Source organism: Desmodus rotundus, chromosome 5, assembly GCF_022682495.2.
Source record: "Desmodus rotundus isolate HL8 chromosome 5, HLdesRot8A.1, whole genome shotgun sequence".
Lineage (NCBI taxonomy): Eukaryota > Metazoa > Chordata > Mammalia > Chiroptera > Phyllostomidae > Desmodus > Desmodus rotundus.
In genome coordinates, this window is record NC_071391.1 from 155,715,669 (window position 1) to 155,733,118 (window position 17,450).

Consider the following 17,450-nt stretch of genomic DNA (forward strand, 5'->3'; position numbering starts at 1 on the left):
TCCTTTTCTCCATGACTTAATGTTTGGAATTTTCCTTTTCTTATTCTCTCTATCATTTTCCTGTGTTTCTTCCTGCACTTTTTTCCAATGATTATCCTTATTGTTTTGCTCCATTTTTTTAATTTATAAAAATACGTTGCCTTCTTTGTTGAATAGTGTCAGTGCCCTTTTTTGTTTCTTTAAAATTGAGTTCAGAGGGTCTCTAAAGTCTCTTTGTATATAGTGTGGGAAATCGTTAAGTGAAGTGTAGGTCTTGTCCATTCTTGAATATTATTCATTTGTGCTACAAAATGTTTCCATGTTCCCCAATTATTGGCTTTGTTTTAATTTGCACAAAGTTCTTTATATACTCTGTTATTTCTTAGTGTTTACACTTGTTTGTTAAATCGGGTGATGCCGATGCTACTGCAGTTCAATCACAGTAGGCTGCTAATGCTTCAAATACCCTTTAGTAATCTTTTCCAGATCCTATTAAGTCTTCTAGCCAAGGTAGCAGCCCTTTGGCAGGGAATTCAAATCCATTGCTGACACTAGCATTCAGGCTTGAGCCATAATACCTATACATGGTATATCCACTAGGAGGTTCTTCAGAAGATGGCTGGACAATCAGTACAAAAGAAAGCTCCCTGCTACAAAGTATGCCATAAATAATTCATTAACCAGATATACTTTAAAAATTTATGCAAGTTAAAATTCAAGGATATTTGAATGACAATGCTAGCAGAAAAAATTTGATGACAATTGTTTTGTTGAAAAAATGAAGCCACATAAAGAGGAAAAACAGGTAACAGAAATAGAAAAAATAAGATTAAATACATAAGTTTTCCAGGTGTGAACAGAAGCAAGAAGAAAGGACAAGTAATAGCAAAGCACAAAACCAGTTATCAGATCCGATGAATATAAAACTAGAAACCTCAGCGATGGAGAACAAATGCGGCTCTGAGTGCAGGGGTGGCGCCAAGAGAAAGCCAGCATTCCCATTAAGAGAATGATGAGTTTCTGGAATGCGACCAAAATAAGACAGCTAAAATCAGAAGTTTCTAAAGAAGAGAGAAGATACAGTGATGCTGCCTGGGCATCATCACAGCGTTCTGCAAGTGTAATTTCTGGTTAATTTTTTAAAAGAAAATGGCCAATAATTAGTGGGTAGTCTTTACAAGTATACTAACAAGGAGTCTTAATTATGACATGCTATTTAATTTCATCAAAATCATTATTATTTTTTCCCTAATGAATGACTGTACTGAGTCCAGATGGTTCCTTCAGAAATAGAAGGAAACAGATAAAGAGGAATAAGATAAATTCACTTTTATAAAACTCATTCACTAACTATATTACTAAGTAAAGTGAACATAAACATAAATTCATAGATAACAAAGAGCTCTAGTGCCTACCTTTCAGGTACAATTGTAGAATATATCAGAATTAGATTGCTACCTTCAATTTTCTGTAGAAATATATAATATGTATACATATATATATTTGCTTTAGAAATATATATATGTACGTGTATATATGTGTATATATATTCTGTCTAGAAAAAGTCCAGCCATTGTTAATATAATGAGAATGGTTTGTGCTACATTGATGTAACCTGGCAGCCAGGGAGAGTGGACTGGAGTGCACATGCATGAACAATGATAACTTCACTGTACTAGTTAGCAGGGGTGGTAGACACCATTGAGTGAGCATGTGTACTGTGTGGCCATCACATTCAAAATGACTGAGCGAGTAGAGCAACAAATCTGCATCAAAATTTGCATTAAGCTTGAACATTCCTCTATGGAAACTATTCAGATGATTCAGAAGGCTGCAGCTATGAGCCACTGGTGATTGGCAGCTTCATCATGACAATGCACCTGCTCATGCATCACGTTTTGTAGAGTTTATTGGTGGGACATCAAATTACCCAGGTGACTCAGCCCCCCTACAGCCCAGATTTGGTGCCCTGCAACTCCTGGCTTTTCCTAAAACTAAAATCACCTTTGAAAGAGAAAAGATTTCACACTGTCGATGAGATCCAAGAAAATATGGAGGAGCAGCTGATGGTGATTGGGAGAACTGTGTGAGGTCTCAAGGTGCCTACTTTGAAGGGGACTGAAGTGTCATTGTCCTCTGTACAATATTTATTGTGTCTTGCATCTTCTTCAATAAATGTCCCTATTTTTCATAGGATATCGTTGAATAGTTTCTGGACAGACCTCATATATATGCATATATATTTTAATCTAAACAGCTTTTTCTGAGAAAGCTTATCACAGAGACCAAGGAAGTAAAGTCTGGCATACTTGACTAGCCTAATGGAATAAATGGATAGTCTTAATGCTTCAACTCAGACACAACCAGCAAAGCACCCTCTGTATCTCCCCAGGACAATGTTTTCATTAATAACAATTTCAAGTTCACTCAGGGGAAGTTATCTGAGCATACAGTTCCAGGGGCCCTTGAGATATCTCAACAAGTCTTAAAGACAGCAGGAAAGTGGGAGAGGATGGATCATCACGTCCACAGACTCCACAGAAAACCGAAGCACTGAGGGTCCAGTTCCCTCTGCTACACCTGGGGCTTCTGTTGGAGTAGAGACAGCCTGCTCTCCACCTGCACTCCACTCCCTTGCCTAGCACCATGCATAGGTCCTACAAAATGGGAAGCGTGCCACACATGTTTACTGGTTTAACTAGATGATTTATTTTATTATTTATTTATTTTAAATTTTTATTGTATTTTTCCATTTCCTTTTTTTCCTCTTAGACCTTCTTCCACCTCCCTCCCCTCCCCACACTGTTATCCATGTCCATGAGTCCTTTTTCTTTTTTGCTTGATCCCTCATCCCCAAGCCCCCTACCCACCCACCCACCCTGAGCTCTCAGCCTGTTCTCTACCTATGAGTCTGTTTCTATTTTGCTTCTTAGTTCAGTTTGTTTATTAGATTCCAGATATGAGGGAAATCATATGGTATTTGTCTTTTTCTGACTGGCTTTATTTCACTTAGCATAAAGAATGACCATGATTATATGATTGTGTTTTTCTCTAAGTTTTGTTGTAGATGTAAAGTAAATGAAGTATCAAGAGTTTTAACACTTGGTTCCAGGCTCTGAAACAAAATACAAAAGGTAACAACTTAAGCTGATGGAAACAAACATAAATCTTCAAAATGGCTTAGAAAAAACTAGTACATCAACTCTGCTGACATAAAAAGTTTAAAGAATGGTACATGAAAAATGTAGATCCCAAATGGTACATGCCCACTGAATATAACTTTAAAATGATTTATATATGTATATTAAGAAAGACCAAAATACAACTAAGAGGAAAGAGATCACTCACTCTTTGAGCAACCAAACTGTGCCAAGCACTTACTTTATATATTAGGTTATGATACTTTAGAATTAGGAAGTCTTGGGTTTGAGCCTTGCCTCTGCCCTTACTGGCTGAATGACCTAGGGAAATTTACTTAATCTCTGTAATTTTCTCATCTATAATACTGTTTTTCAAATTTTGAATTTTGAATATTTCCTGGATGCCATGTCCTAAGGTTACATCAGTGAACAAGACTAGCACCATCTTGCCCGCCCCCCCCCCATTTGGTTTACAGTGTGGTAGAATAATAATTATTTAATCAGACAAAGTATATTGTTGCACCATATGCCAAAAAATTTGTAGGCAGCAATGAAACAGCAGTGAACAAGGAAGAACAGGCCCATGGTCTCATGAACTTTACACTTTAGTGCTGGAGGAGATTGTTTTTCTGTTTCTTCTGACACCTTCATTACCTGAACATTCATAGCAATACCATCTCTCCTCTTTTTGGTTCTCTCTAGGATTTTTTTTTAATTTTTGAAAATGATTACTTACTCTGATCTCTGTGAGGACCTTCAAGAAGTATGTGAGGCGGGATAAAGATCCCCTAGAAATGGTGATTACTCCCAGTTGTCCTTGGCCTATGGGGATATTTTGTCACAATCTGATTCACTAGCACATTAAATAACAATGTTTATGTCAAACAACAATAGGGAAGGAAAACGCCCTTTGGCGGCAGTGTGTCACCTATAATGCACAATGTACGGAACTGAAGGGTTTGTGGAATTTGTAGACTGAAGTTTTGGTGATGAATAGTGTTCTCCATGTCCAGGGCATACTCAGTTATTAAAAGCTACTGAAATCATTAATAAATTGGTTGCTACAATTTCAAATTCTGGACATCATTTGAAACAGTACTATCATGTTCTAGCACTGATACAGTGAGCTGTAAGTAAGTGAAGTTTAGGTGTGTTCGATACCTGTCTTAGGCCCTGGTATCTGATATATTCTGTATCAGGCAAACATTCAACTAATGTTTATGAGCACCTTCCTAAATTCTGATGGGGGACGGAGGCAAGGACTCAGGCAATGGCTGTATTGTGGTCCTGCTGAAAGCCTCACAGGGGGAGAAGATCAGTGTATCCATGACCCCTGGGCCACAAAGGCCCATTGCCTTCCACGCATCTCTTCCGCTTTCTCGCTCATGTTTAAATTCCAGAGCTTCAGCAACTCTTTAACTAATCTTGACTGAACACGACCTGGAATTTTAATTTTTTTCATAGACCAGCTTTTGGCTCCCTACACACTTTCCCTGTCATCCAACTCAGAACCTGTTCCTCGTTTTGACTTTACTCCTTCTTTCGGGTGCTGTCAGCTTCTGCTGTGTTCTCACACCTATTTTTCTAGGCTACGCTCCCACTCCTGGGAGAATGGACTCCTCATTTTTATATGTGCTCTGTTCCCTCTTAACTTTTCCTTCAAAATCGGCAAACTAGATATAAACCATCATTTTAATAAATTATTAACACTTCTTAAAATTTTCAAAAAACATTATGTAGCCACATACTTATTCTCCAGAACTACTTAGTGCTAAGAGATTAGGTTTACTCATTGTGGGTAATAGTTTCAATATTTTATTGGGTTATATAAGTGTAATTGAACTGTCTGTTTTTTCATTTAGTTGATATGTGTTTTTTTATGTTTTGCTTTAAATGAGACATGAGACTTGCAATTCTTTGAAGAGAGAATAAATAAATAAAATAATGATGTTTAGTTTACAATTATTTGAAGTTTTCAGCAGCAAATTTCAAATAACATTGACTTTGTTAGGCTCTCTGAATTTTATAGCTCTTTTTTAAAAATTTTATTTATTTATTTTTAGAGAGAGGGGAAGGGAGGGATTAAGAGAGGGAGAGAAACATCAGTATGTGGTTGCCTCTTGTACATCCCCTACTGGGGACCTGGCCCATGACCCAGGCACGTGCCCTGACTAGGAATCAAACTATCGACCCTTTGGTTCGAAGGCTGTCACTCAATCCACTGAGTCACATCAGCCAGGGCTGAATTTTCTGACTCTTATTTGAGTGCTTCATTAGAGAGTTCTCAAGTTGGTCTGTCATGCACTCCATGTTGTGAACAGATTCAATCAGACTTTTCTTTCCTGAAAAGGAACAGGGAAGGAGAGATCTGAGGATGTAAAGTCCTTACAGGACATATATATTTAAGATTTTATTTATTTATTTTTAGACAGAGGGGAAGGGAGGGAGAAAGAGAGGGAGAGAAACATCATGTGGTTGCCTTTCATGTGGCCCCTACTGGGGACCTGGCCTACAAACCAGGTATGTGCCCTGACTGGGAATTGAACCCTTTGGTTCGCAGCCCAGCACTCAATCCACTGAGCCACACCAGCCAGGGCCAGAGAAGCATATTAAAGAGAGAAGGAGACACAGGACCCTGAGGTTGAAGAAGGAGAAAGACAAATGTCACAGGCTTCCCAGAGAGAAGGAGGGACAGGACACATTAGGGCTACAGCACCTCACACTGTAATTTCTCTTGGAAATGTCTCTCTTTCCTTTCTTCTGGCTTCAGTCCTCTCCATTCTGAAAGATCTGGTTTAAATAATTCAAAACCTCCTTGACTTCCCTTTCTCCTCCAAATAAGCTTAATCCTTCAACTGAGTACATCGAATGCAGTTGAATGCAGTACAATATTGTCAGTGTTTCCCACCACAGAGATAATGCTGTGCTTTATTCACTTATATAAATTTTTACTTCTCCCACATAAGCAGATCTGGTAAAAGAACTCGTATTCGTTGAACTCATTAGTGATCAGACACCATAACAGTCACACATTGCATAATTCCCTTGCAAGAGCCCTGTGAGATAAGTCAAGGACTTCCATTACATTTTACAACACCCCATATTTCCTTTATAATAACCTGCAAGAACAGATTAATTGGGGATTATTTTAAATACCTCTCTTTTTGGCTAAGCTCCAAGAGAGCATGCTCTGTGTTTTGTTTACCTCCCCGGTACCCAGCACAGGGCTAGTACCTAATAACCAATCAATAAATATCTATTGAATGAATGAATAGATCAATGAAAAAGTATTTTATGCCTAGTTTATAAGTGAGAAAACCCAGTTTCAATGAAAGTAAATAACTCAAGGTCACTTAGCAAGTAGTGGCAGGATTGTGACCAGACAGACAACTATTGATCCCTATTCCAGTGGAATTTCAGCCAGAGTTTATGGCATTTAACAGTCACAGAATGAGGGATAGTCACAGAGTTTTTGAAACCGAAGAAGCTCATGTCACACACTTGTTATCTATTTAAGTTACATTATGAAAACATTAGTTCATCATTCAGGGGCCGTGCAATATTTCTTCATTCACAAATATTAGTTATGCACACAACTGGCTGCTTCTCTTATCCTTACTTGGTTCCCATCTGCCAGTGTCGGCCTAGTGATGCAGCGTGATGTCCTAAACAACAGACGTCTCTTTAGCTGTCCTGGGTCAGAACCTGCGACTTACTTCTCCATATTGCTTCTCTTGAATTTCCATGAAATGTGATGTTGATTTTTCCTGACTGCCTATGAGTTCATTTGAAACTGTACTTCCAAACCTCCTTTGAATGTAGGCGTGGTCCTGAAACCAATTTTTGGGTAAGATGTAAGCAGAAATGTTGCAGGAGACATCTGCAATATTTAATGAAGACAGAGAGAGGGGCCGAGCTTTTCTTTCTCTTCTCATCTGTCCTGCTTGCAGATATGGTCCTGAGTTCTAGCATCCTTCTGGATCATAAGGACAAATGCCACGTAGTGCAACCCTCGACATAGCCCGAGTCCATATTGGCAACTGTGCTGACCCTGGCTGTCACTGAACTTCTTTTACTAACAAGCGAAACAATAGCTGTCTTATTTAAGCCATTAATCTATTGCTTCTTTCTTTCTTTTTTTTTTTTTTAACTCACAACTGAATGTAACCCTGATTCTTATCCTGAAGTAAAGTTAATTAAACATTAGCAAGTTTTCTGGCATCAGGAGATATCAAAAGAGAAATCACATATGCCAATAAAATAAGTCACTCAATTGGGTAAGTGATTTTAAGGCAAGGCTTGCTATAAATAAGTTACAATTTATAAGATAGAGTGCTGATAATAACAAATTTGATATATGGGAGATTTTCTTTTCCATTTAAGACCATCTATCCCATCTTTCAGTGTAGTATGAATTACGTATTATAAAAATGATCTCATAACTAAATATGCAAAGAGTAAGGAGAAATCAAATTAAAAAAATAAAAGTATAGAAAATCCTATTAGATAATTCTAAAGCAATATGGAGTGAAATATTTTTTTAAAATGTAAGAGAATGTAACATACGATTTTAAAGAATAGGGCATATGATTATAAGTGCTCTTCTGCAAAAAATAAGCATGTCGCCTTGAAGAGATCAAAGGGAATAGTTGGACTGTGTTTATATTTCCCATTCTCATTGCCTCCAAATCAAAAAGTACTCTTACCTACTCTTACCTGAGCCTGCACTGGAAAAACGGCTCCATTGTCTACCAGGCAGGCCTCAAATGCTGGCTCCTAGGAACAGGCTGAGGTGCTCAGGGCCAATTGTGCCCGTGCCATCTGCGGAGAGCAACTTACACCAAAGCTAAGCCTTAAATGGTGATATCCAAAAGGAGCTGTATCTCCAATTCTCCTGAGATTGGTTACTTTCGGTCTCCTGGTTTCAGAAACCACCTGCCTGTTTACTTTTCTCTGCCTGCCAGGTCCCTTTTCCTGCTGAGGTCTTTTACTCCGACCTCATCTCCTCCAAGCGGGTATGTGCTTCCCTCCTGGCCTCTGTTGTTCATATTTCATATCTGGTTGGAGAGTTCAGGAATACATGTGACATTTAACCTTGATTGTTTCCTTTGCCAGATTACTTTATTAGTGTGATTGTTCTTAAAATGTTAGCTAAGTTGATTCAGAAAGTGTTGATCAAGGACCTACTGTGTGCCAGGTGTGGTACAAGGTGCTGGTTGTGATCTCCCCAGTCTGTTCAATCTAAGCAGCTCCAAGGGGATTCAGTCCTTTCTTTTTTCTTTTAAAGATGTTATTTATTTATTTTTAGAGAGAGAAGAAGGGAGGAAGAAAGGGAGAGAGAAACATCAATTGGCCTCTCGCCCATCCCCAACTGGGACCTGGCCTTCAACCCAGGCAGGTGCCCTGCCTGGGAATCGAACCAGTGACCATTTGATTTGCAGGCCAGCACTTAATCCACTGAGCCACACCAGCCAGGGCTCAAGTCTGTTTTAAAAACTAATGAATGCTTCTAATTTATTTTTAGGAATTATTTTTAAATAATGTGATCCCCTGTTGCCCTACTGTCAGAGTTGGTGACCTCTTCAGGGAATATTCTCACAGAAAAGAGAGAGAGAAGTCTCTCTGATGACAACACCTGGTGAACTGGGAGGAAGAGAACAATGGGTATCGATACAAGGAGTGAATGCCTGAGATCAGTCCACCTATTGATTTGGGCTCAGCAACTAGATGAAGCAGGGACTAACCCTAACATTTGTCCTGGCCACTAGCTACCTTGGTCTGGGTCTAAGAGTGGTTCTCAGTCAAGCAAGAAATTCTCTCATCTGAGAACCTCTGTTTCTCTTTCACTACAAGTTTTAAATATTCAAGGAAGGATAAAAAGATTAAACTTAACGTCTTCCCACTCAATGAAAAAAAAAAGACATTTTTTCCCACTTTTGTGAGTATAAAGCTGCTTATTTTCAAAACCTTAATTTGCTTTTTCATAGTAATTACTTAGTAATTAGTGAACAAAACTGTAATGTACTGTGGGCATGATTTGTAAAGGCTTAAATGACAAACTCTAACTAGGATAATTTCAGTCCTGATGTGTTGTTAAATAACAATATATTCTAAATGAGTAAACTTGCAATAAGTAAGCCATTAGGGACTATTGGCCACCTGACAATTAAACTTGATCTAACATGGACATCAAAACCAATTATGTGTACTAAACAGAAAGAGACAGGTCAACTCCTCAGAGAGATAAAATGAACTTACACAGATGGACAGAATGCAAATCACGATGGGTTTCTTAATGAAAGGGAAATCAAATGCAGTCTAGAGCCCTATGAAAAAATCTGGATAGCTATTCCTAATGTACAAATTACTGAAAAAAATATTATGTTGAAACAGGATGGGTTGCGATATTTCCAACAACCAGGAAAACTATTTCTCTAGAGAATTTGGAAGTTTCCTAGGCAATGAGGTTAAGGAGAAAATCACTTTTATAGTATATTTGTATTAGTATGCTAGAGCTGCCATATCCAAGTGTGACAGACGGGGGGACTGAACAGAAATGTATTTCCTCACAGTTGTGGAGACTGGGAGTCCAATGCCAAGAAGTTGTCAGGGTTGCTCTCTTCTGAGAACTTTCTCCTTGGCTTGTACGTGACTCTCTCCTTCCGGTGTTCTCACATGACTTTTTCTCGGTGCATCCCTGGTTGTGGGATGAACTCCAGCCTGCAGAATCTTCCCGTCTGCCACGGATGAGAAATAAGTCGTCCTAGACACAATCTTGCTGTTCTGGTGGGAAAGGGGGTGGCGATTCCCTCTAGTGAAGAAAGCCCCGAGCTCTTCTCCCAAATGGCTTTTATTGGGACTGGTATGTGTAGGTGTATACAGCATACAGGCATAGCTCATCAATCAATGCCCAAAAGGCTATAGTCATACAAAAACAGGTATTGTCTATAGATGACAATGGAAGGAACACAGAGATCTGTCATAGGTCAGGGTCTGTTAGTCATGCTGATGCCAGAGGGTCTTTAAGACGTATTTCATGAAATAAGGAGTTTACTCCTTATGCCTTGAACTTAAACATCCAGTTTATATCACCAGGGCCATACAAAACAAAACAGAGCAAGCTTCATAGGACGCAATGTATTTATCAGGCCTGGTTCCCATGGGAACCCTCGTTGTTAGAGTAGGGTCAGGTCTGCCACCTGCATTACTTGGTTTTCCAGGCAGACTTACTAGCCCCTTTCAGAGCCTGTTCTCAAGGGGTTGCAAACTCAGAAACCACACAGAGTGGTCCCCAACACCTGGTTTCTCTTCATCTTCTACTATGGACACCAGTTATACTGGATTAAGACCCTACATGTATGACCTTATTTTACTTTCATTGCCTCTTCAAAGACCCTCTTTCCAAATTCTGAGATAAAAATGACTGAGCAAGTAGAGCATCAAATCTGCAACAAATTTTTCCACGGAAACTGTTCAAGATGATTCAGAAGTCCGCAGCTATGGGCAACTGGTGATTGGCAGCTTCATCATGACAATGTACCCGCTCATGCATCACATCTCGTGCAGAGTTTTTCTGAGAAACATCACATCACCCAGGTGACTCAGCACCCATCCAGCCCAGATTTGGTACCCTGCGACTTCTCACTTTTCCCAAAACTAAAATCACCTTTAAAAGGGAAGAGATTTCAGACCGTCAGTGAGATTCAGGAAAATGTGATGGGGCAGCTGATGATGACTGGGGGATTGTGTGAGGTCCCAAGGTGCCTACTTTGAAGGGGACCGAGGCATCATTGTCCTACATACAATGTTTCTTGTATCTTGTATCTTCTTCGAGAAATGTCTCTATTTGTCATAGTACGTGGCTGGATCCCTTCTGGACAGACCTTATGTTTGGGATGACTGTAAGCCCTGCTTTTTCTGTGGCCGTAGTACCATCTTACCTGATGATGCAGGAGAATTGTAGTAAGATAGGAAGCCTCCTTTCATTTTCAAAGTTTTCTATTCATAAGATAAAATATATTGTCACACAACTTATATTGTTCAGAGTTCTTCTGGCCTCAGCACCTCTTTGTCTCTCATTTCATGTAACACACCAGTTCCTGAGCTAGCCATTCACAGACCCATATACCCCTGATCCTCTGGGTCCTGTTACTCCTGTGTCTGACTAAATCACTGAGGATGGGCTCACACATTGTGTTTTGGACCCTCCTAATTAAGCAGATCTTATAGTGTGATAAAAAAGGAGGAAGCATAATTTTTCCATCATCTAAGAATCAGGATATAGGAGCTTACAGTGTGAGTAGGGGAAAAATAATGAATTTAAAACAATGCAAGTAAAGTATATATGTATGTGTGTGTGTGTATAAGACATTTTTAATAATCATGTACTCTCAAAGGTCTTCAGGAATCATCTACTGGAATCCTGAATCCTCTCTTTTGGCTGAGGGATAAACTGAGGCCTAGAGACAGGAAGTGATTTGCCGTAGAGTATAACCTACATTGGTCCAAGAAAAGGTTCATAACCACCCATAAATTAGATATTTCCATTACCTAAGCCAGGTATTTTACCACTGAATACAACATACTTTTAATGCACAATTATTTTGTATACCTTTGAAAAATTATAAAATATATGTAAGCAAAAGAATTAAAAAAAAATTTAAGTCCAGCGACTTCCTGGAAATAATTGCAGACTTATTTCTTTCCTTTATGATTCCCCCATTCCGGTTTGGGGCACATGAGGGATGTGTGTGCATGTGTGTGTGGGAGTTTGCATGTTCGTATTTGTGCATGTAGGCATAAACGTATGCTCCTACCCGCGCATACATGCAAGTTGAGAGCACTTCATTTTGTGATTCGTATGAGCAATAACTTTAAGCCTAAAATATATATCATGAGCATATTTCCAGGACACAAAACGTTTTTTCTCTAACGTTTTTAATGGTCATGTATGATTCCATGATGTCATATGCCAACATTTATTCAACCACCGTGATGTTACCATTGAAGATTTAATTGCTGTTTTCTCTTTCGTCTGCTATTTAAGCAATGTCGCTGGAAAAACCCTTGTAATGGTATTTGTACATTATTACCTATATCTTTATCAGTAGTCACCTGAATTAAAAGATTGCTAGGGCTGCACGTTCTTAGTCTTCTTAAAAACGTGTTACATACGGGCCACTCCAGGAAGTGGTGCCAGTTTACATACCTGCAGGGCTGCGGGACACTGCTGTCTCTCTGCAGCCTTTGGCCACACTGGCCGTTATCTTTTCAAGGACTTTGACAACTTGATAGAGAAAAGTAGTGTCTTATGGATTTAATTTACATTCATTTTACTGTGATTGCGGTTGTGCATTTTGTACATGTTTATAGGTCTTTTGGGAATGCCTGTTTCCATTTTTTAAACTTTCCTTCATTTGGGGTTATTTATACTTTTCTTTACACATAACAATAGATCTTTATAATAATATAATATTGTATTTTTTTGAGAAAACAAAATTATCTTTTTTTATTATTGTTCAATTACAGTTGTCCCACTTTTTCTGGTTGCTGTACCCCGCCCTGCCTACCCACCCCCACTCTGCCCACCCACCCCCACTCCCACAGACAATCCCCACCCAGTTGTCCATGCCCATGGGTCCTTTATACATGTTCCCTGACTTGTCCCTTCCCCTTTTTTCCCCTGTTGCCCCCTCTCTCCTCCTCTCTGGTCACTGTCAGTTTGTTCTTTATTTCCATATCTTTGGTTGTATTTTGCTCATTTGTTTGTTCTGTTGATTAGGTTCCACTGATAGGTGAGATCATACAGTATTTGTCTTTCGCTGCCTGGCTTATTTCATTTAGCATAATGCTCTCCAGTTCCATTCACGCTGTCACGAAGGGTAGGAATTCATTTTTTCTTTCTGCTGCGTAGTATTCCATTGTGTAAATGCACCACAGTTTTTTGATCCACTCACTTACTGATGGGCACTCAGGCTGTTCCCAGCACTTGGCTATTGCAAATAACGCTGCTATGAACATTGGGGTGCATAGGCTCTTTTGAATTGGTGTTTCAGGGTTCTTAGGGTATAATCCCAGCAGTGGAATCACTGGATCACCAGGCAGTTCCATTTTTAGTTTTTTGAGGAAATTTCATACTGTTTTCCACAGTGGCTGCACCAGTCTGCATTCCCACCAACAATGTACTAGGGTTCCCTTTTCTCCACATCCTCACCAGCACTTGTTTGTATTAATGTAATATCTTCTTGGGTTGAAGATAATGCTGTGAGGTTTTTTTATATGGAAAATAATATTTTTCCATTTCATTTCCACTATCTGCTTTTCTTCATTTGAAGAAGTTGCAGAAAGTGTTGTTACATCATTTATTGCTTTATGTTGTTCACTCCATCCTGAATATCATAGAAATACCCATTCTACACTAATAAATGCATTGTTATTGGTTGATTCATTTATTTTTACATTTATATATTATTTCACCTAGAAATGTACATGTGAATAAGGTATGAAGTAGGGATGTTGTTATTTTCTAAACATTAACTATGTATGTCATGAGTAATCATTGAAAAACCTAGTTTTTCTCTTTTTTGAAGTGACCATTTACCACATTACTTCAATAGCTAAAACACTACAATGTATTTTAATATATTCTGCGATAATTTCAGTGCCCTACACAGACTTTTTTAAAATGATTTTTTATATTGTTTCATGCTCATTCTTCCTGATGAATTTTTTAATCACTTCATTATGTTCCAATAGTAAATCAAGCAGTTTTTAATGAATTTTTTAATAGAAAATATTAAGTTGGGGAGAGGCAAATCATTTCAAGGTTTAATCTTTATGCGAGAACATTGTATGGCTCTCCATTTGGACAATATTTGTGTGTGTGTGTGTGTTGCTCGGCACGCTGGTAAAGGACTTACTGCTGTTAGGTAACTAATGCCCCAAAATATCATACAGTGACTTCATTTATTTTTGTTATCTTACATCAAATAGGTCACCAATCATACCTATTAACATTGCAATTTGGTCTTTAATTGTTTATTGTATTTTTTTCAGCTAAGAAATTTATACAGTTATAGAGATAATTGAACAGAAACACCCTTGCCTTCTTGTGGACTTTAATGTATGTGAGTACCTCTATTGTGATGTCACTGTTGATATCAGTTACATATTTTTTATCATATTTATACCCTGCTGTTCTTACTTTACTAATTTTTAAAATTCAGAAATTAGTTTTGACTTAAGTTAAGTATCTTTTACTCTTCTTCAAGATAATGTTATAGTTCTTAATCAATTGGAGTAAGAAAATATATAATTTTTAAATAATTTTTGCCATTCTTCTTGCTTGGAATAAATTTTACACATTTGTGGATTATATTCTGTAAAATTTTACTTATGAAATTATAATTCATTTATGTACCTTTATATTAATAAATTATATTAGTTCATAAACACAGATACACACATCATCAGGCTTTGGTAACTTCTAAAACTGATTGAGATATTTTCCCCAAACCTAGGTGTTTTATTTATTATTTGGAATTACATGTTTTTTGAAAGCTTGGTAGAACATGCTTATAATATCAATCAAATTAGTATCTATTTGATTGGTGTTTCTTTTACATATTTTTCTGTATCAGTCAGAGTGGGCTAATGTACTCAAATGGCTTGATGCAATATATGTTTAGTCATCACTCAAGGCACTATCTAATGCAGCATGTCGAGGTTGGGATACCCTGGTCCACTCCATCCTTCAGAGTCCCATGTTCCTTCCATTCTGTTTTGCCACCCTATGGGTCCTCAGAGTCTGCTACGTTAAACCAGCTCATGGGGAGACAGAGAACTCATGTGGGAGGTTATTATGGGCTCTCCTGCAAGGGGTTTATGCCTTTTCTGCTCATGTCCATCTATGTGATCAGGAAATAGAGGAGAACATAGATATTCATAAGCACTGATGTTCTCTATCAAATATTCAAACTAATTTTAATCATGTATGTTTTAGGAAATAATGTAAATCTCTTAAGTATTTAGAGGTATCAGCAGATAGCTGTATGCATTTTTTTAAAAAAATATTTTATCCATTTATTTTTAGAAAGAAGGGAAGGGAAAGATAAAGAGAAGGAGAGAAACATCAGTGTGTGGTTGTCTCTCACGTGCCCTCCAATGGGGACCTGGCCTGCAATCCAGGCATGTGTCCTAACTGGGAATTGAACCTGTGAGCCTTTGGTTCACAGGCCTGTGCCCAATCCACTGAGCCACACCAACCAAGGCAGTTGTACACGTTAAAAAAAATATTTTTTGTCTATAGTTAAATCCTTTTACTTTCTTCAGTATTCTCCCCTTCCATGTTTCCTTCTGACTCCATGGTTCCTTATTCAAGTCCTCCCTTCCTGATGTCTCCTCCCTTTTTTCTTTTCCCAGCACTTGCTAAGTATACATGTCCATGACTTCAGAAAACAACAAAGCTGGTTTTGTCATTCATGCCTACACAGTGTGCATCATGGTGCCCCTGTCCATTTAGGCATTTACAAAATTGCTGAATTGCACTTAAGTTGATTCAACCATTTCTTGGGTTGCTCGCGAACAGCCTCACCATTATTTGTTCTTCCTCCACTAATATCCTCAGTATCCTGCACACGCTGTCAAATCCGCATCCCTGCAACACAATTCTCATCATCTCTATCCTCCCACATACGAATATTCAAAAGTTCCCCACCGCCTCTCCAATTCAGTAGATGTGGCCATTCTTCTCACCAGTGCAAAGGCTCTCTCTTCTGAGGTGATAAGCTAAACATCTCATTGCTCATGTATACTTGCTTTGTGTTTTAGCCAACCCCAGACCTCATTTCAATACTCCACTTGCACTTGTGTTATTCTTAAAGTTTACAATAGGCCTCCATCTTCCTGTCGGAAATTGCTTAGGTGGTCTCTTAACGTGAAATGTTATTGTGTTTCTCCTTCTGCCTCTTACTGGTTTACTCATCCCTTAAGGACTTAACTATTTTCTCCCTGCAACTGAATAGACTACCCCTCCTCTTTTTCTCGTAATGATTGGTGGCACAGTACTACAGATTCTAATCAGAGAAAAAAATTACACTAATATCCTCTGTGCCCTGATCATTCAAAGAGTAGGCATATATTTTGGCAGCTTCCTTTGCTATTTATCTGCCTCTTACGTTTTTACAATAAGCCAAAAGATCAAACCAGGGCATCTATTTGGAGAACTGCAGTGGCAGACAAAGCTGACGGAGAGACGGTTTTGCTAGACCTGAGAACACAGCTAAGCCCACAAGAGAGGTATTAAAAATAAAAGCCCAGGCTCTCATAATTCTTTCTGGACCTTCTGACTCTTAATTCAAAATGAAAAAGGAGAGAGTTTAAACCAACTTTGTGATAAAGAGTATCTATTTAACCCAGAAAAAAATTTATGGTGAGAAAGTCAGCATGGCCATATACCTCCTTACTCAATTAAACAGTAATGTCCATTTCTAATGAAAAAGGTTTATATTTTATTTATACTTGATATTTCAGGAGATCTGACATAATTTCCATTTTAGATATGGAAAACTCACAATGTACAGATTACAGCTTAATGCCTGGGGTAAGAAGGAGAGGGATTCACCTTTTTTACAATTCAATCAAATGCAGAATTGGAGCAGTTAATAATTGTAGAATATGAATAATCCGATAAGACATTTTCTAGTGAAAACTCATAAATTTTATTTTGGGAGTACATTACAATTCACTTAAATTTTGAAATCATAGCATATCTTGGGCCACTCTTGAATAGTTGCTGTATCTATAGAAATCTATTTTAGAGATACGCAAGTACAAATTATGGAATGTCAGCATGCAATTTGATTTTATGTGCTTTTCTACTAATATAAATAATGAAGCATGCTGAGAGCATTCAGATACATTCAGCTGAGTATAATTAAAATACTGAGGTGTAACATGTTAAAAAAAAAAAAAGAAACAAATTAAGTACTAAAACGAAGGAAGTAGAAATAGCACTTCAAAGCAATCACTACGTTGTGATTACAGCATTGTGAATAGGCAAAATCTAATATTTAGTTTAAATGAAATCAGTGATAGCTGGAAAAGTTAATATAGGCAGTGCTTTGATATTTTCTGTGAATAATGGTGAGACTTCATTTGAGGACCAGACATTTTTTTTTACCATTTTTGAAAATAAGTGTCTATGGTATTCTGAACAAGCATTCTTGCCCAAATGGAACAAACTCTCTGACGGAATTGGCCACTGGGGCCTACAACAAATAATTAAAATGGGATTTGGAAATCAGTTTTTTGTGTCCAACCCTCCCATTGGGT